At 44.0% G+C, this 25,277-nt stretch overlaps 1 protein-coding gene across 3 annotated transcripts in view; it reads right to left on the reverse strand.

Moving 5' to 3' along the window:
- The window catches only part of GNG12 (G protein subunit gamma 12), a 129,572-nt gene extending 117,101 nt beyond the window's left edge, over positions 1-12,471 (reverse strand). The window contains exon 1 of one of the 3 annotated variants that reach the window (XM_086717251.1): positions 11,996-12,471. The gene's annotated coding sequence lies outside the window, so the exon portion shown is untranslated. Of the gene's footprint in view, positions 1-11,971 lie in introns of all 3 variants that reach the window. The other 2 variants (XM_086717250.1, XM_086717248.1) reach the window with 2 other exon arrangements.
- Between the last annotated feature and the right edge of the window lie 12,806 nt (positions 12,472-25,277).

Raw genomic sequence — 25,277 nt, forward strand, 5'->3', positions numbered from 1 at the left:
TGATATATTATACTACATGGCAAAAGGGACTTCACAACTATAATTAAGGTAGGTTACAGACCTTAATATGGGGGGGGTGGGGGGTGGGAAATACTCTGGATTATCCAGGTGGGCCCAATTAAATCAAATGAACCCTTGAAAGCAGAGAACTTTCTCTGAATGGAGGCAAACATGGAGCAGAAGGAGGCCTCAGAGAGATTCTGGGCATGAGAAGGATTTGTCATGCTACTGCTGGCTCTGAGATGCAGGGTACAAGTGCAAGCACCAGAGAGAGGTCTCTAAGAGCTGAGGGTGCCCCCCAGCTGGCAGCCAGCAAGGAGTCTGACAACTGCAAGGAACTGGATTCTACCAACAACCTCAATGACCCTGCAAATGGATTCTTCCCAGAACCTCCCAATAAGACTCAGGACTTGTAAAACCCAAAGCAACAAGCGAAAAACCCTTGCCAACTTTTGACCTACAGAACTATGAGACAATACATGTGTGTTGTTTTAAGCTGTTACATTTGTAGTTATCTATTATAGCAGCCACAGAAAAGTAATAGTCTTAAGGTTGATAATGGTTGATGTGGGTTAGAGTTGAATCAGCAGCAATTTTTTTCTTATTGGCACACAGAATAGCATGTCTCATAATTGATGGCATCTCGAATTTGATGAAATATGGTGTTATTATCTCTATTTTGCAAACAGAGGCTCTGAGAGGTCAGGTGACTTGCCCAGGTGATTCAGACTGCAAGCTTGAGCTCTCAACCATCATGCACACTGTCAGAGATCACATAAGGGCTAAAGAATCCTGCTGAAAGACCAGGCCAGGAATGGCTCACATGCCACTGCCCCTGCCCATGGCAGGCCCATGTCTGACATGGGACCTCTATCATGGTTGACTGCAGAGACCCAGCCAGGTCCAGAAGGTATGTGCCCACAGCATCATTTATCACCTACTGTTGATGGAACACCTCAAGGTGCTAGCTAACCTTCTAGGTCCTGGGGACAGAACAGCAAACCAAGAGCCTATCCTATGGAGCTAACACTATAGTTGGGGAGGCCAGCAACAGAAAGCAGCACTGGAAGGAAAAATAAAAAGCATCCAGAGAAATTGACATACTCAGGCAGTAACAAGGGGGCCCTGGGCCCTGGAGGAGCAGGTCCTCCTTTCTGGAGCTTCCATGGGCCTCTACTAAATGTGTGAACTCTGGGGAAGAGAGTTTATTGCTGATGTGGGGTTTGTTTGGCTTTTCTCTTTTTTTTTTTGATAGAGATACACAGGACTGCCTCATATGAATTTCTACAAGCAAACCAAAAATCCCACAGTCATCTTTTTGCTAAACCACGATTTTTCTCTTTTGATGGATTTCATTTTTTAAAAGATGACAATTACTTTTCTGTTAACATATCCTCATCCCCAGAGCTGACTGAAAGAGCACCTCCAGAAGAGGGGAGAATCTGTGCAATTCCAACCCCCTGCCTCTCGTCAAATCCTGAACTCCAGCTGGTCTTCTTACGCTGTCCTTCCCTCTTGTCTTTCACTTCGGACATAGAGTAGACAGCTCTCTGATGCTGAAGTCAAAGGAAGAACAGGAGCCCAATTCAGCGGGGAAACAAAAAAAATGTGACATGTGGGGCCTTTCAGGTGAAACATATAAATAGAAAATTCTACATTTCTTAAAAGATCTTGCAGGAAATACCATTGGAATTTACGTATTCTCAATCTCTTCTCTTGTTTTTGTTTGAGACAAATTCTAGACTAGAAGATCATCCTTATAATGGTTTTGGAGAAGCCCCAGTTTAATAATACCATTAGCCGAAAACTATTTATAAATCAGACATTAGCAACTGGCATAAAACCCTACTTTCCACTTCTCTCAATTTTGCACTGACAATTTGGCAGCCCCCTCTACCCTTAGGCCCAAAAGAGCCATCACATTCTTAAGTCTGTATTTAAGAGATTTTGACAGAGGCTTGCTTCCGGAGGAAAGGTCAAGAAATGTCCACAGCAGGATGGACAGTGCACAGGGGAAAATGTACAAATGGCCCCAAACCTCCACCTCGCTCATAACCCGAAGAATTTAAACAACTCCAAATTACCATTTCTCACCAACCAGATTAGCAAAAATAGAGCTGATACGCTTCTTTTTTGTTGTTGTTTTTTAACATTTATTATTGACAGACAGACAGCATGAGCATGGGAGGGGCAGATGCAGAATCCAAAGTAGGCTCCAGGCTCTGAGCTGTCAGCACGGAGCCCGACGCAGGGCTTGAACCCATGAACCGTGAGATCATAACCTGAGCCGAATTCAGGCACCCGACCAACCGAGCCACCCATGCGCCCCAGAGCCAACAGACTTCTTGCTGGTGGGGCTGTGGGGTAAAAGACCATCCAGAGAATTGCTGGTGAGAAAGCAAAGTGAGCCAACCCTTCCAGAGGGGGATGGCAGGGCCCTTTGATTCAGCAGACCGGCCTCTGGGAACCCGTCCTTTAGGTGCACCTGCACACAGGCAAGATGACCCAGTACACCTTTATTTGTTGCAGCACTGCTTGTAATAGCAAAAGGCTGGAAATAATCCAAAAGTCCAGCAACAGGGGATTGGATGAATAAACTATGGTATGTCCACACAGTGGCAAAATAATGTGCTAAGAGAGAGATCTCCAGGACATACTGGTAATTTATTTATTTATATATTTTTTTAATGATTTTATTTTTAAGTAATCTCTACACACACCGTGGGGCTCGAACCTCCAACCCTAGATTGAGAGCTGCGTGGTCTGACTGAGACAGCCAGGCACCCCTAATTCAAATATATATATATATATATATATATATATATATATATATACACACATATACACACACACACACACACACACATATATACACATATTCTTATTTGCTATATTTGCAAGTTACAACCTGTAGAGTGTGGGAAAGACTTGGATGGGGAAGGGGTGCAGCAAGGTTTCTCAGTGTTTATATATGGTTGTGAAGGTTTGCGGGACCATATAAATGCATGACCTATTTTTAAAAAAATGAAGAGGCTATATAAGCCATTTTTCACAGGAGTGTGAGGAAGAGGACAAGACCAGCCTGGAAGGCACAAAGCTAAGGAGGAGTTCAGCACAGAAGGTGTCTGGGAAATTTTGACCGAGGCAGGGAGTTCTCACGGGGACAACAGTAAATGAAAGAAACCTTGGTCCAGAGTTCAGGTGAGCACTGCGAGCCTGGAGAGGGTGATCTCCGCCCTGTTTTGCATCACCTGCTGGGTGTGGGGTATCCCTGAGGCCCCTGCTATTTATTACAGCCAGAAGAAAGTCAGAGAACTGCAGGCAAATGGGAGGTAAAGACAGAAACACTAAGATTACCTCCCAGGCAACGTGCCGGAGGCATTTATTTGCTTTCTCAATTTGGACGGTAATGGCTGAAGCATGCTGCTCATCAGAGATTTATGTTTAAAAAAGGGGGGTGGGGCAAGCATGTATAGGGATATTCTGCTTAATTCAACAGAGAGATATTCCTGAAAAGTTGAGCCTCCTGGAATTTTGTAAAATCAAATCATAACTGTAAATGCAATAGGTGAGTCTACTACCTAAAGAAATTCAGTGCAGGGGTTGGGGGGGCATCTGGGTAGCTCAGTCCGTTAAGCATCTGCCATCAGCTCAGGTCATGATCTCATGATTCATGGGTTCGAGCCAGGCTTCCGGCTCTGCACCGACAGCTCAGAGCCTGGAGCCTGCTTCAGATTCTAGGTCTCCCTCTCTCTGCCCCTCCCCTGTTCACGCTCTCTTTCTCAAAAATAAATGAACATTAAAAAAAAATTTAAGAAATTCGGTAGGGAACCTGCTATTTCTGTTTTGGGAATCTGAGTTTGCCTGAAGAAGGCTGCACTTAACCAAGATCAAATGTGAAAGGCATTTACGGTTTTGTACCTGTGGACTTTTTTTTTTTTCCCCACAAGCTAGGTAGTCCCTTCATAAAGGTTCGGAAGGCTAAAGTCCCAAGTCCAAACCAGCACCCTTATCCTCAGAACCACTGTCTTAGCAGTTTGATCCATTCAACATGGCCTGTCCTACCTGCAGTGGGACTGCCTCTGGGGAGAGCAGCCAGGAAGAGGAAGTTAATTCTGAGTAGGCTTTGCTTTCTAAAGGATCAACGTAAAAGAGAAAGTATGCAAGAAGTGCCAGCTGGCACAGAGGGGGCACAGACAAACTCCCTTAGGTTTTGGTAGCTTTAGCAATAAGGCTCTCCCTTGTCTTACCATAAACTAGAAAAACCATTTTACAGGAGAAGCAGTTGCTCCCAGGTAAGTTCCAAAGGCTCCCGCAGCCACTGTCCTTTGCATCCTGCCCCCCAGGAGAGGGCCCAAGCTGGTCAATAAATAACACGGATCCCTTTGCACATTCCCAGGAGTCACCACTGTATTCCCTTCATCAGGTAGACCATGAAAGGGGTGCAGAGACCCCAGCAATACTAAGCATGTGGTCGGTGTTACTAACAGTAAAGAATGTCGACAACACCCCAAATACTGATCTTGATCTGCCCCTTAGAAATGATGAATGGAAGACTAAGAAGCCCATCACAGGGAACATGCACTTCCTAGCAGATACGATCAATTTTACTTGATTAAAAAAGAACACTGGCTCAGGCACTGCACTGACACACGCTACAGAGAACGTGGTTCTATTCCTTCATTCCACTGGCATTTATTAAACACCTACTACATGTCAGACTCTACCAGCTCATGGCATTTACAGTTTATTGTGGCCAAAGAGGCCCTTGAGAGGCAGAGCCACTGCAGCCACATTGTGCCTTTGCAGGAGTTAGAAAAAAGCAACCCCTCCAAGTGGACCTAGCCTTGCAGATTTGATGGCATCAGGAAGTGCCCCCTCCTCCTGGCAGACAGTTCTAGCCTAGGACACATGGTTTTTTGAGCAGATTTGAGCCCCACTTGGTTCCTTGGCCAGACACTCTTGTGCAGTGAACAACGTGTACAAGAGTTCAAGGCAGCCCTGTCAAGAAGTCACAATTCAATCCTGCTGCTAGTTGGCCAGGCATCCAAACCTCCCCTGACAGCCAATCATGACCTTATACACCCAGGCGAAGCCCCATGGTGTAATGCACAGGCCATGCTCTAATAATTCAAAAGGTTTCAGTAGTCTGGGTACAGGACAGGCATCAAGTCTGCTGGTTTCAACATTTTTCCAATTTGCCCGAGATTCAGGTTGAATAAACCCAGTGTGATGGTTTTATATCAACAAAGTCCTTACTAAGCCTCAATAAAGTCCAAGCAGCTTTTGGATTTTGAGTCCTCTTTCCATCCTTAGATTTATTTAGCCCACGTTGAGAGCTAAATTGTGTTGCTCTTCTGCAAGAAATTCTTCTGTGAAAAGCAGACAAATTTGAGGTCCCCACAAGCTGGGGGTCTTAGTCAAAGGGTCCCAGGAGGGTTAGGGTTTAATGTCCAGTGCTCAGGGACATCCTGGCCCATAGCATCTGCCGCTAAATAAAAGCGTGATTATTCTATATTGGTAAAGTTAAGATTCCACCCCCAATGGGCTCATGTGGTTTGCACACAGCCATTCAGGATGAACTCTCTATACGGGAATGCAAGTGCAGAGCTGATTGATTCACAGCCCCCTCCAGTGAGCATTTATGATGCCGCCACCCCAGGTAAACCAGAATGTAGACTAGTCTCCTTGATCAACCAACGGGGAAGCCTATGTCAATCATGTGACATTGACTGCAAGGAGAACGGTGGTCTATTCTGTAAGTCTCTGCTTATAATCAATGAATGTGAAAAGCTACAGAAGATGCTTAGTAACTGATTCACTAAGCAGCCCTACAAGAAATTTTTTTTTAGCTACTAATTCTCCAGCAGAATTGAAAGTATCAAAAGTCTTAACAGTCTGCAACACCCTGATTTTTATCATACGGTAATCTTCCAAAATGCAGACCCATTAAAAGAAGACAGAAACCCTCCTTGTCAGAGGAGGACAACCAGACACTCACAATAAACACTTTTACGGTACCCAATAAAGCCTGACGTGATAAACCAAACATTTAAGTGACACTAGAAATGATTTTGAAGAGACCTGGCAATAAATGGAAAAATCCAGCTAGAAGGAACCTTCAGTCAAATCACTCCCCTCTGCCCTGCGTCCAAGCCACCTGATCACTACTCTTCTTAAGAGAGAACAGTGGGGAGGCTGGGCCTTGTTGGTATGAGGTGGTTCTAGAATGGGACTCAGCAGGCCAGTTCCTTCATCTGTACGCTCAAGGCCTCTTTGGGAGTCCATGCACGGGAGAGGTCGACTTCACAGATCACTTCAGGCCTGCTGGGTCTCTGAGGCAATTTTTAGAAGCTTTGCCTTCTGACTGAAAGCCAGCTAATCCCGATGTAAAGGCACTGATAATTCTCTTCAGGTGGGTCAACTCATCCCTAAAAGGAGCCCTCTTCCCATCTTTCTGTCGATTTGATTTATAGCTTCTAAATGGAACTCCCACTCCCCTCTCCCACCATCCCTCAAGCCCTCTCGCTGGATGCACCTGTAGAACAGCTCAATAAATGGAAGCACACAATTGTGCTCTAAATATTTTTTATCTGTCAAACTTTCCTGCCAAACTAAATGCACTTATGTCTTCCTTGTGACTATGGTGGAGGCACCTGACAGCTGAAGTTGCTGTAGGCATGCAACCTGTCAATGCAGAGCCTAGATTTGAGAAGTGACCATTTCCATGAAGTCAAGGTTGGTAGACTTGGTTTGTATGCAGTCCTTAATTTCAAACACCTCTTAGGAAGATAAACCTATATGAACTTCTGAAACAGCCTTTTACTGCTAACCAATTTTCACTACAAAGGTTTGGACATTTAAGGTTCTTCAACTGCTATGCAAGCTGGTGTTTTTTTCTCAAACAACAAAAGCCTGCTATTTGTAGCTAATAAACCAGAGTTTTTACCAAGTAATTGTTACACAAGTAGACTTTATTACATATATACTCACTGGGGAAATGGGGAAGAAAAGTAGGAAAGTACCAGAATCCCACCATCCATTGGTCTGTATTTTCCTCTAGACTTTCCTTCATCTGCATAAATCCTTTTTTTTTTTTTTTGACCTAGCTGTAATTGTTAATAATGCACTGTATCTGTGCACACTTCCCTTCCCCTACTTAACCTAACATAACATAGACTGCATGGATTAGTGTTTTTTTTTTTTTAATTTTTTTACTGTTTATTTTTGACACAGAGAGACAGAGCATGAGCGGGGGAGGGGCAGAGAGAGGGAGACACAGAATCCAAAGCAGGCTCCAGGCTCTGAGCTCTCAGCACAGAGCCTGACGTGGGGCTCAAACTCACGGACCGCCAGATCATGACCTGAGCCGAAGTCAGACGCTCAACCGACTGAGCCACCCAGGCGCCCCTTTTTAAGTTTCTAATAAGAAAGGAAAATGGCATTGAGAGCCAGGAGAATTAATTTGTTGAACAAATTAATGTAGCAATCCATTTCACATTTAAAAAATGCAATGACAATTACCTAATCATATTCTCTTACTTTGTAAGTACTGTTTGGCAGGACTTTATAATTACTGAGCTTTTAAAAAAAATTTTTTTAATTTTATTTTTAGAGAGAAAAAGAGAGAGAGAGAGAGAGAGAGAGCGAGCAGGGGAGGGGCAAAGAGAGAGGGAGACACAGAATCTGAAGCAGGCTCCAGGCTCTGAGCTGTCAGCACAGAGCCCCATGTGGGGGGTCGAACTCATGAACCGTGAGACCATGACCTGAGCCGAAGTCGGACTCTCAACCGAGTGAGCCACCCAGGCACCCCTATAATTACTGAGCTTTTTCAAGTTTGGGGGAAACATTACCATTTCACACAGTTGTTTTCCTTTTTACAAAAATAATACGTGCTAATTACATAGCATTTAGAAAAGAGAAAATCTCAGGAAGTAATAATTTAACATTAGTATTTGTTGAACACAGAGTCTGTTCTAAATGCTTTAGACAGATGAACTCATTTCTCCCTCATAATACCTCATGGAAGCAGAGACAGATGAAGCAATTTGCCCACACTCTACACACCTAGAAGCAAGAGTCAGGAATCCATCTCTATGCTATGATGTTGTAGGAGTGAAAAGAATCAATAATTTATTCAATCAAGTCCTTTACTGCTTCAGAGTATAATGTCATAGGCAAGAAATGATTCATAATAACACTGTACCCTTTACAATTACTTTAAAATACTATAAAACACCATCTTGGCCTCCCTGTGGTACAATTAGTAAAATAAGTCATCTGTTACACGAGCTATGATTCCAATCAGTCCAACCTCAGGCACCTGATATACATTAAGGACAAAACAACAGGTGCTTAAAAGGATTTGATTTAAAGATAGAAGCATTTTTTAAATTTCACAAATGATTCAATAATGTGATGAGTAGAGTCCTTGAATCAGCCGAACACTCATTCTTACAAAAGTTTACAATCAGTCACGACACTTTTATAAAACGTTTACAAAATGCTCCTAATCAGTACTAAACACTTCTGATGGCTTATCTGTTGGCATTGAGCATCAGTACATGAAAAATAACTGGAAACCCTTGGGTCACATTTTTTCATACTTTAATTAAAAATCATACTTGGTTAAAGATAAATATTTCTGTTCCTGGTTTAATTTCCTATCCAGGACTAATAAACAAAACTTTTTAAAATATAAACTCTTTAAATTTAAAATATGATTAATGAAATGTTTCTGACTGCCTGGCTCTAAAAATATTATATGACTATAATTTTAGCACTAAAAGCATATTAAAGCTTTAATTAATTAAAACTTTAATGAATCATAATTATTCATACCACTGTGGTAGAAACATGACACACAGATGTACACAGATATTTTATACCTTTAGATAGATAGCTCTATCTATAAAATCAGGTATCTTCTTTGTAATTTAAAATAGCTCCAGGGGCCCTGGGTGGCTCAGTAAATTAACCTTCCACCTCTTGATTTCAGCTCAGGTCACAGCTAGGTTCATGAGATCTAGCCCCATGTCGGGCTCCACGCTGCCAGCACCAAGCCTGCCTCTCTCTGCCCCTCCCCGACTCACATTCACACCCCCACGCGTGCGCGCTCTCTCTCTCAAAATAAATAAAGTTTAAAAATAAAATAAATAGCTTTATCTAGCATTTCCAGAAGGCTCAAACTACCATCTTGTAATCTGTCCAATAGCCTACTGCTAGAGAAAGCTAGAAAAGTAAAATCTCATCATGTTGAACATTAACTGTGTTGGGTACAAAAAGTTTGCAAAGGCTGTTTCATATATTTTCATGAAAATCATTGAGATAGAGACCACTATCATCCCCATTATACAAATCAGACTGAGAAGGTTAAAGAACTAATATTCCCACCCAGATCTGTCTGACACCAGAACTCAGACCTCAAATCACTATGAAACAGCTTCTCTTCCAAATCAGGCCCCAAAAATGTTGACTTCCACAACTTACCTCCCTAAATTAAGCTTGAGCTGACATACAAAACTTAAAAAAACAAAACAACACCCAAAACAAATCCTACAATTTATCCAGCAATAAATTACTTAATTCTAAATTTGAAATTTTTAGTTCGTTTTGGTCTCAGAGAGATTTTCAACATAAAAAACAAACAAAATTAATCTGGTATTAGCTAACCATTTCCTCAAGTGTTTTGACTGAGCCTCTTTGCTGTCACAACTTGACAAACCACCCATGTCCTTCAACAAGTGACAATACAAGCCCAATACCTCGAATCTTGTTGTTAGAGAGCTAATCTTCCAAGTGAGACCGGAGCTTGCTCTCTTTATATTAATCTTTTCAGTCTCTTGTGAAACAGATTCACATTTGTATGTATTTCTACACAAACTTAAATGCTGTCGGGGTTCAATAACTAGTGAATTACCTGGGTTAAACACAGTAAATACAACATTTCTTACATGGTTTTACAAAAACACCATCGTTAGACTGTTCACCATTTTTTGGACTTAAACCAACATTTTATGGTGCTAGTTAACTGTTAGGGAAGCAAAGGGACTAAACATTTGATCCCAAAGTCCTTTTGTCACTGAAGAGTCTGTAACATGTTTGATTACTTTTAAAAATTATGTGTGTGTAAATCATGTTTATTGAAAAAAAAGGGGGGGTGGGGCGCCTGGGTGGCGCAGTCGGTTAAGCGTCCGACTTCAGCCAGGTCACGATCTCGCGGTCCGTGAGTTCGAGCCCCGCGTCGGGCTCTGGGCTGATGGCTCAGAGCCTGGAGCCTGTTCCCGATTCTGTGTCTCCCTCTCTCTCTGACCCTCCCCTGTTCATGCTCTGTCTCTCTCTATCCCAAAAATAAATAAACGTTGAAAAAAAAAATTAAAAAAAAAAAAAAAAGAAAAAAAGGGGGAGCTTGTTAATACATACAATTTGGCCTAAAAAAAAAAAAAAACAACCAAACAGCTCTTTACTTGAATGTGATTGTTTTGGCAATAGTAATATCCGACCCCGTCATTCTTGCGTTGCCTGCCTTCCTGGTTCTCCTAGGTAAGGGCCGCCATCCTGGGATAATTTACACGCAGAGCCCAGAAACACCAGCAATGGTGCAGTGTGGTGACCAGCACTTTAAAAATAAAGCCGAACTCCGCTTTTAAAAGTAGAGAACACACAGACACAGACCCTGACTCTGACAACATCCAAAAGATTCATTATAGACAATCCATTCAGACCAAGCTACAACAGCCCCAGGAAATATAAACAGTGTCCGCAAAGACAGCAGGGGAGGAGAGGAAATAACTGATGGGAAGGAAGCTAATCATGTGAAGTTTGTCCAACTCCACAAGGTCTTAATAAATTCCCGGTTTGTTTCCACTTGGAGCAGCCATTAAACGTGCCCCGACACGTGGGCGCAGGGGATCTGCCTTCTCTCCAGTTTTTGCCCATTTCCTTCTCTATAACCTTGTTTGTATACAACCACGCCCGGTCAAGGGTGACTACAAGATAACAGGCCTCATCAGTTTCTTCTCTTAGATTTCCAGTTGTCCAAAGTTTCACTCCACGGCGGTGATTTAACAAGAACCATGAGTTCTGCGAAAGTTATGAATGGTTTAAGTTCACAAGGCACAAACATAAGGCGAGGGACAAGTCCGACGACTTTAGTGACAGCGTTTTAAAATTAGTTTTAACTGATACCCCCAAATAAAATTAAGGGGAAAAATAAGTCACCCCGATCCACGCAATAAATGTCCCGACAATGCATTAAAAAAAAAAAAAAAATCACCCAAGACTCGTGAGCCTCGACCTCCCCATACCACCTGCAAATAGCGTCTCAGAGCCACTCACTGGTGGGGGTCCCTCGTGGAACATGTGAGGTGGGTTCTCCCCCACGACCCGCTATCTCCCCGCTAGACCCAGCGGCGAGCGGGTTCCGGGGCTGCTAGTCCGCCCGCTAGTCCCAAGAAAGAGCCGGAAGAAAGTAGGGAAGAGGGGCGTGGCGCCCCAGTCGCCCCCAGATGCCTGCCCGCCTCCAGAGCCTGGCACCGCCGCAAGGAAGGGCTGGGAACACCGGAGCCTCCAACCACAACCGGGCGCGGGGCGCACGGCCGCGGGGCGGCGAGGACGCGGGCGAGGGCGAGACCTTTCCTCCCGCTCCCGCCCCCATCCCGGGGCCTCGTCCCCAGCCGTAGCCCCGTGGGGCCCCCGCTTTCCGCGGCTCCCGGCCGCCGCCCGTCGAGGGCGGGCGCGCAGTCAGTCTCTGGGTCTCGGCGTCCCTCGCCCTCCCTCCCCCATCCCCTTCTCCGGGGCCCAGGGCCCCGACCAGTCCCCGCCCTCCAGGACACTCTTCCCTCCTTCCTTCCTTCCTCCGTTCCCTCCCTCCATCTCGCTTCCCAGCACTGGGAACTCGGAGGCGGCCCCCGAACTGGCCGGCCGACGCCCCGCGCTGCGCCCCTGTGCCCGCGGGGACCAGACTCGCCACCTGCGCCCGCCGTTCGGTGCCTACTCGCCTGCCGGTGCGCTCCCCCCGCCGCCGCCGCCGGGGACTCGGTCTCTAAGGGCTCCTGGAGACGGCTCCGACCTCTCCTCCTCCTCCTGCTCCTCCGGGCGCCGGCTCCGCCTCGCTCGGGGTGGGCGGGGCGGACAGCCCGACGGGCGGGGCGGCGGCGGCCCCTGACTCCTTCCTCCGGCCCTGGCCCTCCCTCTGGCCCAGGCACCCTGGCTGTTCTCAGCTTCGGCCGCAGAATCCGTGCCGTGTCCGGGCCGCCAAAGTAGAGAGGTCGGGAGCTGTGGACCTCCACAAACGTCTGGCCGCCTTGGCCATCCCCGTTTTCCCTTCCCAGATTCATGGAGGCCCTGGAGTTCAAAGACTCTCGGGCCCCCCCACTTCACACGACCCTCCGCTGTGCTGCTCCTCAAAAGACTCCTCAAAAGTTTCCTTCGCGTGCAAACGGCTCGCTAACCCCTATGCCAACCGTCCCCTGGGCCTCGAATGTAAGCGCTGCCAACCCCCTACACAAAAGTTAGGCTCTGCTCCAGGAATTTCTTAAGAAAACAGTCACAGTAAAATTTAAAGGGCCCTGGGGCCATGGGGAGATTTTGTTTCCCAGAAAATGGAGATATAACTGCGGATTGTTGAATTTGAAGTGCATGCACCCATCACGAGCTTCTCCATCTCTCCCCCATGAAATTTGGGCTTCCAAATACCCAATACCTGGCAGAGCTCTGCATAATGAATTAATTGGATTTGGTTGGTCTTTTCTGAATGGATTCAGGTCAGGTAGTTTGAAGAGCCACTTCTGTTTATACAGAGTGCAAACTATTCATACAAACAGCCATTCAAGGAACATTCATTGAGCACCTGTTGTGTGCCAAGCATTGCACTAAAGGTGATGGAGGGACACAAATATGAGTCAGACAAGGCGCTCACCCTCGAAAAGTCCAGAAAGAGTAAAAAAGGTGGGTATGCAGAAATCTTAGCAGTCAGCAGACTTCCCGTGTATCCCCAGGTATCTGCTTTCTTGTTTGACAGGATGGAGACAAAAGAGAAGGTGAGGCCAAAGTAGGTCGCTCGGAACCAGTGTGGGCAGAGTGCATGCTTGAAATGGAGTCTGGTGGCACTGGTGAGGGATGTGTGTGCTGAGTTTCACCAACTGAAGAGAAGAAGTGAGGCCCAGGGAAGCTAGCAGCCAAGGACCGAGATGAGGACATCACCTTAACTCTTACTTTCCTCCTGACCCCTACTCAAGTATCATTCCCAGTGAAACAATTAGATGAGGTTGCGGCAGGGATACTGCAAATAGAGGTAGTTGCTGGTTGGATGCCTTGCCCCAGGAGAGCGGTCATAGCAACCTGCATCTCATTGTCAGAGTACCACCCTCAACAGCTGCAGGATTTGCTTTGCCTGTGCCAGGGACAGCTGGGAGTACCTGGGAATTAATGCTCCCCTGTCCCCACTACACCCTTTAACCAGTGACATAGGAGAATAGAGGCATAAATACTGTGGTTCCTTTGCCTCCAGTTGAGATCAACCCCAGGGTGGATCTCTGCTGTCTACAGAGCTCCCTATGAGATTAGACTAAATTCCCTCCCCTCTTCTATGGGATTTTGCTCGTTATCACATTCTTTTTTTTTTTTTAATTTTTTTTTTTCAACGTTTATTTATTTTTGGGACAGAGAGAGACAGAGCATGAACAGGGGAGGGGCAGAGAGAGAGGGAGACACAGAATCGGAAACAGGCTCCAGGCTCCGAGCCATCAGCCCAGAGCCCGACGCGGGGCTCGAACTCACAGACCGTGAGATCGTGACCTGGCTGAAGTCGGACGCTTAACCGACTGCGCCACCCAGGCGCCCCTCGTTATCACATTCTTTATCGCCCTTCTTCCCCTTCTAGGTCCCATTCCCCTACCAGTATTTCCTGGGAACACATTCTAATCAGGACCAACTATGTGATTTGCAGGCCCCCATGCAAGATAAAGAAAGATGTTCATAAGTTATAAAGAATTTCAAGTTGGTAAGAGCAGAGTATTAGACCAAGTGTGGGGTCCTGTGTTTCTGCATAGATGTACAGGACTCTATAGATGGCACATCAGTGAAGCTGGTCTGGATGCTAATAGCTCATTTTCACTTGAATCCTCATTGCAAGGTTTGCTTCTGGGGAATCCCAAGCTAAGATAACAACTGTTAAAGTAAAAAAATCAGCCCATCCAGTATAAGCATAATCATTGTATAGAACACACTCATAGTCAGCATTCCACAGCTTGGGAAGCTACCCCTGCTGGGAGGACAGCTTATGTCAAGTTGTACTTAACAGGAGCTTTTTAGCCAGCAAAAGAGGGAAAACAGCTGAGAATGGTTTAGGTTAATAAGAGGATGGGACAGGAAATCTGGGCTTTATTCCCTTTCTGAGCGATATGCAGAAAGTGTTCATTTGAGTAGTGTCTTAGATTGAGTTACCTAGAAACACCTTATTTGAAGTTTTATTGGCAAGTGGTTAAAAAGTTACATCTCACCTGTAAGGAGGTGAGGTTGGCAGGATTGGGCAGAGGGAGAAGCTCCCTCTCAATGTGGTTGCAGCTGGGCCTGAATCCCAGCGAGTACAGGAGTTGTATATCTCCTCCATATCCTGCATTCCTGGGAAGAGGCAAAGCCATAGGCAAAGCAGTTCCCTGAGGGCAATGCCCGCTGATGGACACAGCTATGAATGGTCAGGAACAGATGTGTCAGGGCTGAACAGAGGACTGGGAGAAACTCCACAGTATCACTCTAGGCAAATGATCTCTGAGATCTCACTTGGACTTACAGTCAATCATAACAGGAATACTCAGCGCAGCCCAGGAGGGCCTGACCCCTTGGTCTTCCACATAGCACCTGGAAAATTGTTAATTGCACTTAACCTTCCTTATACCGTAAGCCTATTTAATTTCCTCTAATTTTTTTCTTTTAGACTTTTAAAAACTCTTTTTCCTTCCCTCTTTTTATGTTCTCACCCGACTTATTTTCTACCCCTTCAATGGCACTTGAGACAAATAAATACAAATAAATAAATGAGTTGCCTAAGAATGGCAGTATAGTAGAACAAAATATTATACATTATGAGATGAAGCCTTTGGGAGTAAGTCCTGACTTTGCCATTAACAAACTGTGAATTTGGGGCACTTTACCAGGCATTTGCTTGTCTTAAAAAAATTTTTTTTTAATTTTATTTATTCTTGAGAGAGACAGAGCACAAGTGGAGGAGGGGCAGAGAGAAGGAGACACAGAATCTGAAACAGGCTCCAGGCTCTGAGCTGTCAGCACAGAGCTAGATGCTGGGCTCCTAGATGCTGGGCTCGAACCCACAGACCGTGAAATCATGACCTGAGCACAAATCGGACGCTTAACTGACTGAGTTACCCAGGCACCCCTTTTTGTTTTTAAAATAAAGGGATTGTAAGAGAGTGGTCTCTAACATTCCAATTCTATGGAAGTTAATTTTTTTAAAAGAGGTGTTTTTTTCTGCTATATAATCCCTCATGATACAAGCAAGAGAAATGGTTTTATACCTCAGAAAAAACTGATTTTTAAAATTAGTTGCAATTCATATGTGAAGCACTATTCAATATTCAGTAACAGCACCCTAACTAAAACATCAGTCAGAAAGAGACGGGTGAAGAAAGATGAAGAAAAAAAAGTGGGGCAAATTGATCAGTCTGTGAGTGATGATGTCTCCACAGACTTCAGAACAACTTTTCTAGAATATCAGATTTGCTCCCTAAGAATTTTATTTGTCCTGTTGCACATGGCCACATTCTGCCTGAACCTGCCCTGGAAGTTATGGAGAGGTACCTCCTTTTGAATACGTTACCTGGGTAAGTGTTTCACAAACTGGTTTTTCTGCTCAGTCAGAGGCTGCCATCTTCCCATGGTAAAAGTTAGGTTAGGGAGAAGCACCCACAATCTTGGAAATTCCCAAGGAACTTGTTGAAACGTGTATCGCCACAGGCTGGAGCTATGACCAAAACTGTGGGTACAGATCAGTAGGCAGTTGATCACAGTTCCATCCTCAATTGGGTGGAAGTCTTTGGAGGCCTGGGTGGGTGTGGCCCAACGATGAGGCAGTAACTTACATTAGGTGATTACTAACTCAACTATCTGGCTGTTATGGAGTTAAGCCCTCTAGCTCTGGAGAGTGGAAGTCTTCGGATACTGTTGTCTAGAGGCCAAATATATGGGCTCAAAAGTTAACAAAATTCCCATCAGTAGAGGGTTTCAATCAGTGGTCAGCTAGAAGGTAGAGGTGCAGAGGCTATAGGGAGGAGCAACCCAAATGTCCAGAGAAAACATGGTACTGCCTTCTAAAACGCCCCATGAAAAGATGTAAATATATTCACATGAGAGGATACCCTGAATATATTTTTGAGCATAGAAAGCAGGTTATAGAAGAGCACGCGTAGCATTTCCCACTCGCATATAAAGAAGCATACATGTACGTACACACACACGTCCAAATCAGTATATCTGCAGAGACGTTTGCCCAAATGTTAACAGTGATTTTCTCAGGGTGCTGGAGTTTCAGCTAACCTACATATTTTAATACCGCACGAATTTTCTTTCTTTCTTTCTCTATGAATAATGTGAGTTGTTTGCATATTGTAAATGTGTCTTTTTTCATAGTATAAAAAGAAGAAAAAAAGCATTGGATAGGCCAGGGGTTGCAAAGTACAGCCAGAGGGCCAGACCAGTAGCCATCTGTTTTGGTAAATAAAGTGTTATTGGAACACAACCACACCCGTTCATTTATCTATTGTCTTTGGCTGCTTTTGCTTTACAATGATAGAGTGAAGGTTGTGGCAGAGACCTTATGGCTCACAAAGCTTGAAATATTTATCTGCCACTCTAGAGAGGTGTAGACAAGTAGACTTGAAAACGTTTTCAGTATGGCAAATTGTAGCCTAGATTTTACTAATTCTTCAGATTTTAATGCATCTGAATTATCTGTGTTAAAGGAATATAGTCTGTATAATTTCAAGTACCTCCCAGTCATGAGTAGTGATTGCAGCAACACAACAAAGTGACAGTACCAATATTTGGGTAGTTAATGTCTGCATATTCTCCTTCCTCCTCCCCCTTCTTCCCTCACTATTTTCCTACTCCTCCTTTTCTCTGCCTGCTCCTCCCATTGTCCTCCTTGCCCTCCTGCTCTTCCAATTCCTTCTCATTTTCCCAATGAAATAAGGTTATAACCCGATCTCTATTTTGCCCTCAAATGCTATTTCACTAAAGAGAGGGCTAGACGGGGACTGAGGTTCTTCTCTCCTTCTGGCCTGGGTCTCTCCAAGACAGAATGATTGAAGACATCCTGGACAAAATAAATTATCGCAGGGGATGAGGAGTGAGGTCCCAAAGAATCAACCCGGACCTGGAGGAAAAACAGCCAGCAGAGCTGTGGAGGGAAGGAGGGTGTCAGGATCCAGGGGAAAGGCTGGGAAATGAATTGGGCAAGTCCCCTGTCTTCCCTCATTCCTGTCATACTCTCCTCCGGTTTTCTTTAAAGTTTCCCATCCACACAATCCATCTGGCCTCCAGGTTCACAGAGGAGTTTTGGGATTTTTTTCTCCTTCACCGTCAGTGGTACCCGGCATCAATGCTCTCACTTACAGAAACCACAGGAGCAAGAGTAACTAATGCCAGTCTGAGTAATGCCAGGCCCTGGCTCTTTTCTAGAACTCGGCCAGAAGAGCTGGATGTTGGTTGGCCCTGACGTGGAATCTACTTAGATGCTAAGTAATTAAATTGTTCAACAGAAACATTCTCTTTGTCAACCACCCACCCCAGAGCTCCCCTGAAGAAAATAGAAGGCCCCTGGAGAGTCAGAAAAGGAAGCAGACTGGTGGATGATGATTGGATTATTGGTCCATCTATAGCCTATGCCACTGGGTTTTGACTCAGACACAGTCGATTCTGTGGACCTGTGAGCTAAGCTGTGATGGGAATGGAAAGTATTCGCTCTGGCACTCTGATAACAGACCTGCTAATTTCATTTAGCTTTATGTTCTGGTGAGAATGGAAAATACCAAGCCTGCAACCTCGGTGACTCCAATTTACAGTGCATGGTTCTCAGAATATCTAAAATGCTTTTTGGGATGTAGGGGAATCTCAGAAAATGCAATTAAAATGAGTTGTTGTTTTTTTTTTTTGTTGTTGTTGTTTTTTTAGTGTCTCGGTATTGCTCTAGAAAAATGAGAGATTCACTGAGAGAAAAATACCAACAATGCCAGGATCCTGGCATTATTATTAGTATTACTCTATTATCTCAGTATTTCTAAAAATAGACATATGAACTATTTCTGTCCTCAGACTACCTTGAGAATCATGAACCACATTGAAATGTTGAATGTAATAAAGGTGTATTAATTTGAGGAGTGTTCTGACCACATTCCTCTGGTGTTTTAAACCCTCCCCATCTTGTTGTTATTTTCCTATTTCCTGAGTTATCAAAAAACTTGGACATCTTTTCTTGTATTTATTAGTCATGTATGGTTCCAGTAACAATTTGGGTATGGATCGACTTCCAGAGGCCTCTGATGGATTGTGCTAGATATTTTTGTATTCCTATAAATAGTCTTGAGCTTTGTTCTGGAACGTAGTTAAGTTACTTGGAAACAGATTTATCCTTTTAGGTCTTGCGGTTAAGATTTATTCAACAAGATTGGAACAGTTATCACCCCAGAAGTGATTTTTCCCCTACTGAAGTAAGACATGAATGTTTACCCAATGCTCCAGAAATCTTGAGGTTTTCCCTTCTGGTTGGTAGGAAGAGGCACCATTCCTGGCCCTGTGTGATCATCAGGCCCTGTTACCTCTGATCCTGACGGGTGGCTCTTTTCCTGACCTTGGGTGGTTCGCTTCATCCTCACGAGTTTCCCATTACTCATTACTCCCATCATATGTATCATGATACTCAAGGGGACCTTCTGCCAGTCTCTGGGTTCTCTTTCTGTTCAACCTTCTTCTCTCTGGTGCTCTGTAGTGGCAAGTAGTCCTACTTGCTTTGACTTCCCCAAGCTCCCATCCCCACTATCTCAACTCAAGGGGCCCACCAGGCTCTTCCTGAATTCCCAGCTCTCGGCTGTGTCTGGAAACTCCCTCAAGGCAGTACACTAGGCGAGGTGGAGGGCTCCCCTCATTTGTTTCTTCTCTCAGGGATCCCTCTTCTCTCGTCACCTGAAGTGCAGTGTTTTACAAACTGTTGTTTCATATATTTTGTCTGTTTTTAGGTTGTTTCAGGTAGGAAGAGAAACCAGTTCCTTTACCCCCATCTCCCCTGTCACTCTAAACCATGCATTATTCTTCTTTCCACTTATCATTATCTAACACTATTTTTGTATGGTCTGTCTCCCTCGTCAGGCTGTAAGCTCCATGAGGGCAGGTCTGTTTGGTTTACTGTTGTTCCTCAGCTCTTATAACGTTGCCTGATGGAGAACAGTGCTCATGAAATACTGAGAGAGAGAATGAATGAAAGTGTACCCGGGCCAGATCATGGGAGGCTTTGAATGCCAGGAAAGGAAATTAAACAAGTTTTGTTGAGAGCAGAGGCTCTTATTCTGGGACTAGAAGGACATATGCCAAATTCTATTCATTAGCAATTTGAGGACATTGTGGGGTACAATGCTGGCAATTTCACTCAAGCTACTCTTCTGTAAATCTGCCAAAGCTCTTGGTAGATTAGGTCACATTTTTGGAATTGGTTTGGAATTCAGGAACCTGGCAGTAATAATGAATCTTGCCTTTGACCCTGCCTCTTAATCTGATTGGCCCTAAGCCCTTTACAAATATTAATTGTGTTTCCCAGTGCAGTTGCCACCCTGACCTCTTTTCTCAGGCTGGTAACACTGGGACCAGTGTTCAGCACTTCCACCCATAATAGCATGCTCACTCCTCCTCCTTAAAAGAGAAAGCTTATCTTTATTAACACCCTTAAATTAATATGTATCCTAATGATGAACTTGACAAGTGAGTTATTTTCTTGAAAACTTCACTTGATAATTGCAATAGCCTCTCCACTGGTCTTTCTGACTCGAGTCTCCAAGAGAGCCAACTGAGGGCAAGATAAAAAAATATTGGAAACTATAGCTACATTTAATATGTGTCTTCTCCTTAGTACAGTAGTTCAGGTAAATAATATGTAAATAAAAACGCATGTTGGGACAACATACTCAAAGTCCTTACTGATGAAGTGCACAATGAAAATATTTAGAGATCATAGATTGAGTTCCTCTCCCAATTCTTCTTTTCTTTTTTTTTTTTTTAATTTTTTTTTTCAACGTTTATTTATTTTTGGGACAGAGAGAGACAGAGCATGAACAGGGGAGGGGCAGAGAGAGAGGGAGACACAGAATCGGAAACAGGCTCCAGGCCATCAGCCCAGAGCCTGACGCGGGGCTCGAACTCACGGACGTCGAGATCGTGACCTGGCTGAAGTCGGACGCTTAACCGACTGCGCCACCCAGGCGCCCCTTCCCAATTCTTCTTAAGTGATTCCAGATTATTCTTTCTAGAAGGCATCTCGAACTGTGCTCCATTCCTCTGCCAAAACAAACAAGAAACAAAACCCCCAAATCTTCTATGGCTTCGATATAAAAAAACAAGTTTTACTGTAGGCTGGCTTTGAAAGAAAGGAGTTTTTCCATGCAGACATACTGGTCAGTCCACAATTGTTAACGAGCCCCCACATTTGTATAATGCATCATAATTTTATAATGCACTGAACTTTGCCTTACAGGCCCTCCAATTTCAGAAGAACATGGATCTGCTCTCAGCCAAGATTTGTATCTTTAGTTCTACTCTATAAAGCCTGTTAGCTTCTTTTAGAGCTTAAACTATGGCCCTGCAACAATAACTGTGAGGTCATGAAGATTTCCCTATACTCCATCAGTCCCTGCTAACAGACCAAATTACTGAAGAGATGATGGAAACAAGGAACTTTAGATGTGCTAGGTTACTTACAATAAAAGTAGCTTACAGAAATAGCCGTTGACCTTTTGGGATGAGCACTGGGTGTTGTATGGAAACCAATTTGACAATAAATTTCATATATAAAAAAAAAAAAAAAAAAGAAATAGCCCTTGAATAAAAACTAAGCTATAATGCACAGTGTGTATGTGAGAGAGAGAGACAGAGAGAGAGAGACAGAGAGAGAGAGAGAGAGAGAGAGAGAGAGAATATGTGCGTGCATGCAGGGGTGGGGACACAGACCACCGAGATACTGGACAGATGTGAATGAAGAAGTATTGTAGAAGACGAACTTCTGGCTCTGGCCAGACATCACCTGACACCAAGTGAAAGAGAAACAAAATGTCCAGTTGAGCCTTTCTCGAATTCCTAACACATGTGAACAAAGTAAAATGGTTACTCTAAGCCACTGAATTTTGGGAGAGCAGAACTGAGAGTTGTAGACATCATTTGAGTCCGGATCCAATTCTTCCTGAAGAAGACTACTCCTAGATTTTTTCAGTGAGCCAGTCCATTGTTTCTGGCTTGTTTCAGCCCAAGTAATTGTGAATAATATAGTGACACTCCCTCTTTTAACTCAGGTGCAGAAGCTTCAGCTAATTATATTTCTCAGTTCTTGATTTACCTTCATTATTAATCTGTGCATGGGCCTTCTCTTATCTGATAGAATTTTCATTCATACCTCCTTTTTTTTTTTTTTACCCTGTTCCTACTCCCATTTCCTTCCTATTCATGGGCAAACATTCTAATTCTACCTAATTCTGATGTGTATCTTTTTATGTGTATGTGTCCTTATAAAATATACATTGTTATTTTGTGGACATGCATTTCAGTGTCATATTGATGGTATTGTATACTCTTTTTTTTTTTTTTATTTTTTTTCAACGTTTATTTATTTTTGGGACAGAGAGAGACAGAGCATGAACGGGGGAGGGGCAGAGAGAGAGGGAGACACAGAATCGGAAACAGGCTCCAGGCTCCGAGCCATCCGCCCAGAGCCTGACGCGGGGCTCGAACTCACGGACCGCGAGATCGTGACCTGGCTGAAGTCGGACGCTTAACCGACTGCGCCACCCAGGCGTCCCTGTATACTCTTTTTATATAAGAATAATACTCAGGAAACTTTCAAATTAAGTGTTACGGTGGACCACACTTTTCTCCCAAAGTGCAACACCTGTTGTGTTTCCTCTAAGAGATATACATTCCAATGATGTTGTCTTCTTGACATTAAAAAAAGAAAAACCTCTTATTCTTTGAATGCCTCCTCTCTCTCCCCATCCACCACACACATACTTTATTTTTTAGTAATAAATGTTCTGGGAGCGCCTGGGTGGCTCAGATGATTAAGCATCTGACTTTGGCTTGGGTCATGATCTCGTGGTTTGTGGGTTCGAGCCCGGCATCGGGCTCTCTGCTGACGGCTCAGAGCCTGGAGCCTGCTTTGGATTGTGTCTCCCTCTCTCTCTGCCTCTCCCCCGCTGGTGCTCTGTCTCTCTGTCAAAAATGAATAAACATTAAAAAAAACGTTTAGTAATAAATGTTCTGGTTAAATGGATGCAGTATCTATTTGGAAAGTAGTTTTCTTTTTTGGAGATTTTTTTCATGGTCTCCTTCATTTCTTTTGAGTTTTTGTGTTTCTTTTTAAAAATGCCTAGTTCCTTGTTTTTAATATGTGTCTTTCATGCTAGCTTTCCACAAAAGTCTACTGATTCTTGGTTGATTCTGATTAGAGCCTCTGGGTGTGTGTATGTACAGGGCTTACTGAGTGGTAGTAGTAGGTGAGGTAGCAGAAATTTGGTCTCTGAGTGCAGACCTCTGTTGGTTTCTGTAGGTTTTTTCTCTTGGACTTTCCAAATACGCCAGAAAGGAGGAGGTCAGAGGCTCTCTTTGGAGGTGGGAAGGGTTAAGGCTGGCTGCCAGACTTCTATGAGCCTGAAAATCTCATCATGGTTTTTGTTTTGTTTTGCTTTTTAAATCTAGATTTTTATCTTATCTGTTTTTTTGTTTTTGTTTTTGTTTGTGTGTTTGTTTTTGAGTACCTTGTACTCAGCTGTGCTTCGTGTCCCTACTCTCTGGGTTCCCAATCATTTATTCGTTCAACAAATACTTACCTGGTATCCCCTTTGCACTTTGTGCCAGGCATAATTCTAGGTGCTTTCAATCAAACCCACCAGCAATCAAAATAGATGAAAATTCCTGCCCTCACGGGGCTTACATTCTAATAGGAATACATCTCCAGTCAGCTTCCTGAGTGAGGGAAAGTGGGTGGCTGGCTGGCTGCAAAAGTAAGTGGCAGGGATTTGGAGGTCTTATAAAAACTTTCAACCAATTCTATTTTGAGCTCCACTTCACATCCTTATCCTCAAAAATGGTTGGTGCCTCCAATTCCTGAGTCTTTCTGGATTTGGGTGGAATGAACCACCTTGCTTTCCTTTTTTCTTTTTTTCTTTTTCTTTTTTTTTAAGTAGGCTCCACACCCAACATAGGGCCATGGGACTTGAACTCACGACCCTGATATTAGGAGTCACGCACTCTAGCAACTTGCTTTCTATTAGCAAGGTGTCCCTGAACCAGCTTGCTTTATATTAGCACTCCCCCTACCCTTCTCAGATATTTGGCTTTCAGCTTTCTTTTTTCTGCTAAGTCAGCTGCCTTGTCTGTTCATGTACTATCTATTTTTTGTCTACTTTAGCCCTTTCTCTCATTTTCCTTGTTCCTGTGACTTATAGCTCTTTGCTTTCATTTATTGTTATTTTAGTGTGATTTGAGGACGGGGTAGAAATAATTCTGTGTTAAATCAACTGTGTTTAATCATGTATCACTAACTCCCCATACGGGCACAAAGTTGCTTGCCTGACAGGTAAAAATGTGCCAGTCTGGGTGGTGGTAGTATCAGGTTCTGATTTTCTGATAGTTACATCTCTGTGAGGCTGTATTGCTTGAATTTAGAATGAGGTTACAGAGACGCTACACAAGCTTCAGTGTTTCTTGGCCTCTATTTTCATGACTCATTTTCTCTTTCTCTTTCTCTTGGCTCTTAGAACATGTCTTTATTCTTCCCTGAATCATAATTTTCTCTTCTTTTTTTGCTATTATTGACTTTCACATTTCCCTTGTTTCGACAACCATGATGAGAGAGTGTTTTGGACTAAATTCCTAGTCATTGCACATATGTATTGTGATACAGTAAAATAGTTTTTTTTTTTTAAGCTGGAAGGAAATAATATGAACACTAGTATGTAACATTTATTAAGCTCTCACTGTGTGCAAGGCACTGTTCTTTGTGTGCATTATCTTATGAAATCTCTACAACCACCCTACAAAGTAGGTATTATCTGCACTCTGGGTGAGATTCAAGTCCTGTCACCTTATATTAAAAATGCTAGGCTAGGGCGCCTGGGTGGCGCAGTCGGTTAAGCGTCCGACTTCAGCCAGGTCACGATCTCGCGGTCCGTGAGTTCGAGCCCCGCGTCAGGCTCTGGGCTGATGGCTCAGAACCTGGAGCATGTTTCTGATTCTGTGTCTCCCTCTCTCTCTGCCCCTCCCCCGTTCATGCTCTGTCTCTCTCTGTCCCAAAAATAAATAAACGTTGAAAAAAAAATTAAAAAAAAAAATGCTAGACTAAGAATGGCTAAAAACTTGCCTAAAGTCTTAGAGCAAATGAGTGAAGCTTTTAAATATTCATGAAATGAAACTGGTGTACATTTTATCAAAGTCATGTGTATTTCTTATATGCAGTTGGAAGTGGAGTTGTGGCGCCCCTAATGTCCAAGGCTCCCTGCTGAAGGAGCTACATATCTGAGGATCAGTAGCCAATAAGAAACACAGAGCCAGCCATATCTGCTTGGAACAGAAGGATGTCTGGTTAGCTGGAGGGTTGGGTCTGGAAGCCAACGTGGGTTTCTACTCCCTCAAGTGGAGATTGGTGAAGTCTAGAACAGCAAGACCTGCACAGCGGTTCTAATCCACTCACCTTACCTGCTGCAGGAGAGGAGGACTGGCCTGCCTCAACCTCACATTGAGGACCAAAAATCTGGACAGACAGAACAAGTATTGCCAGGCCTACCCTCAAGGAACATCCATGCCCAGGGTGTGACTGCCATTGCATGTGGGTGCATGAAGGAGAAGAGGATAAGGGTAGCAGACCAGGCAGACATTAAGAAGCACCAGATGTGAGGGGCACCTGGGTGGCTCATTCGGTTAAGCATCCAGCTTTGGCTCAGGTCGTGATCTTGCCGTTCCCGAGTTTGAGCCCTGCATCAGGCTCTGGGCCGACAGCTCAGAGCCTAGAGCCT

Source organism: Puma concolor, chromosome C1 (assembly GCF_028749965.1).
Source record: "Puma concolor isolate L17-30 chromosome C1, mPumCon1.1.hap2, whole genome shotgun sequence".
Lineage (NCBI taxonomy): Eukaryota > Metazoa > Chordata > Mammalia > Carnivora > Felidae > Puma > Puma concolor.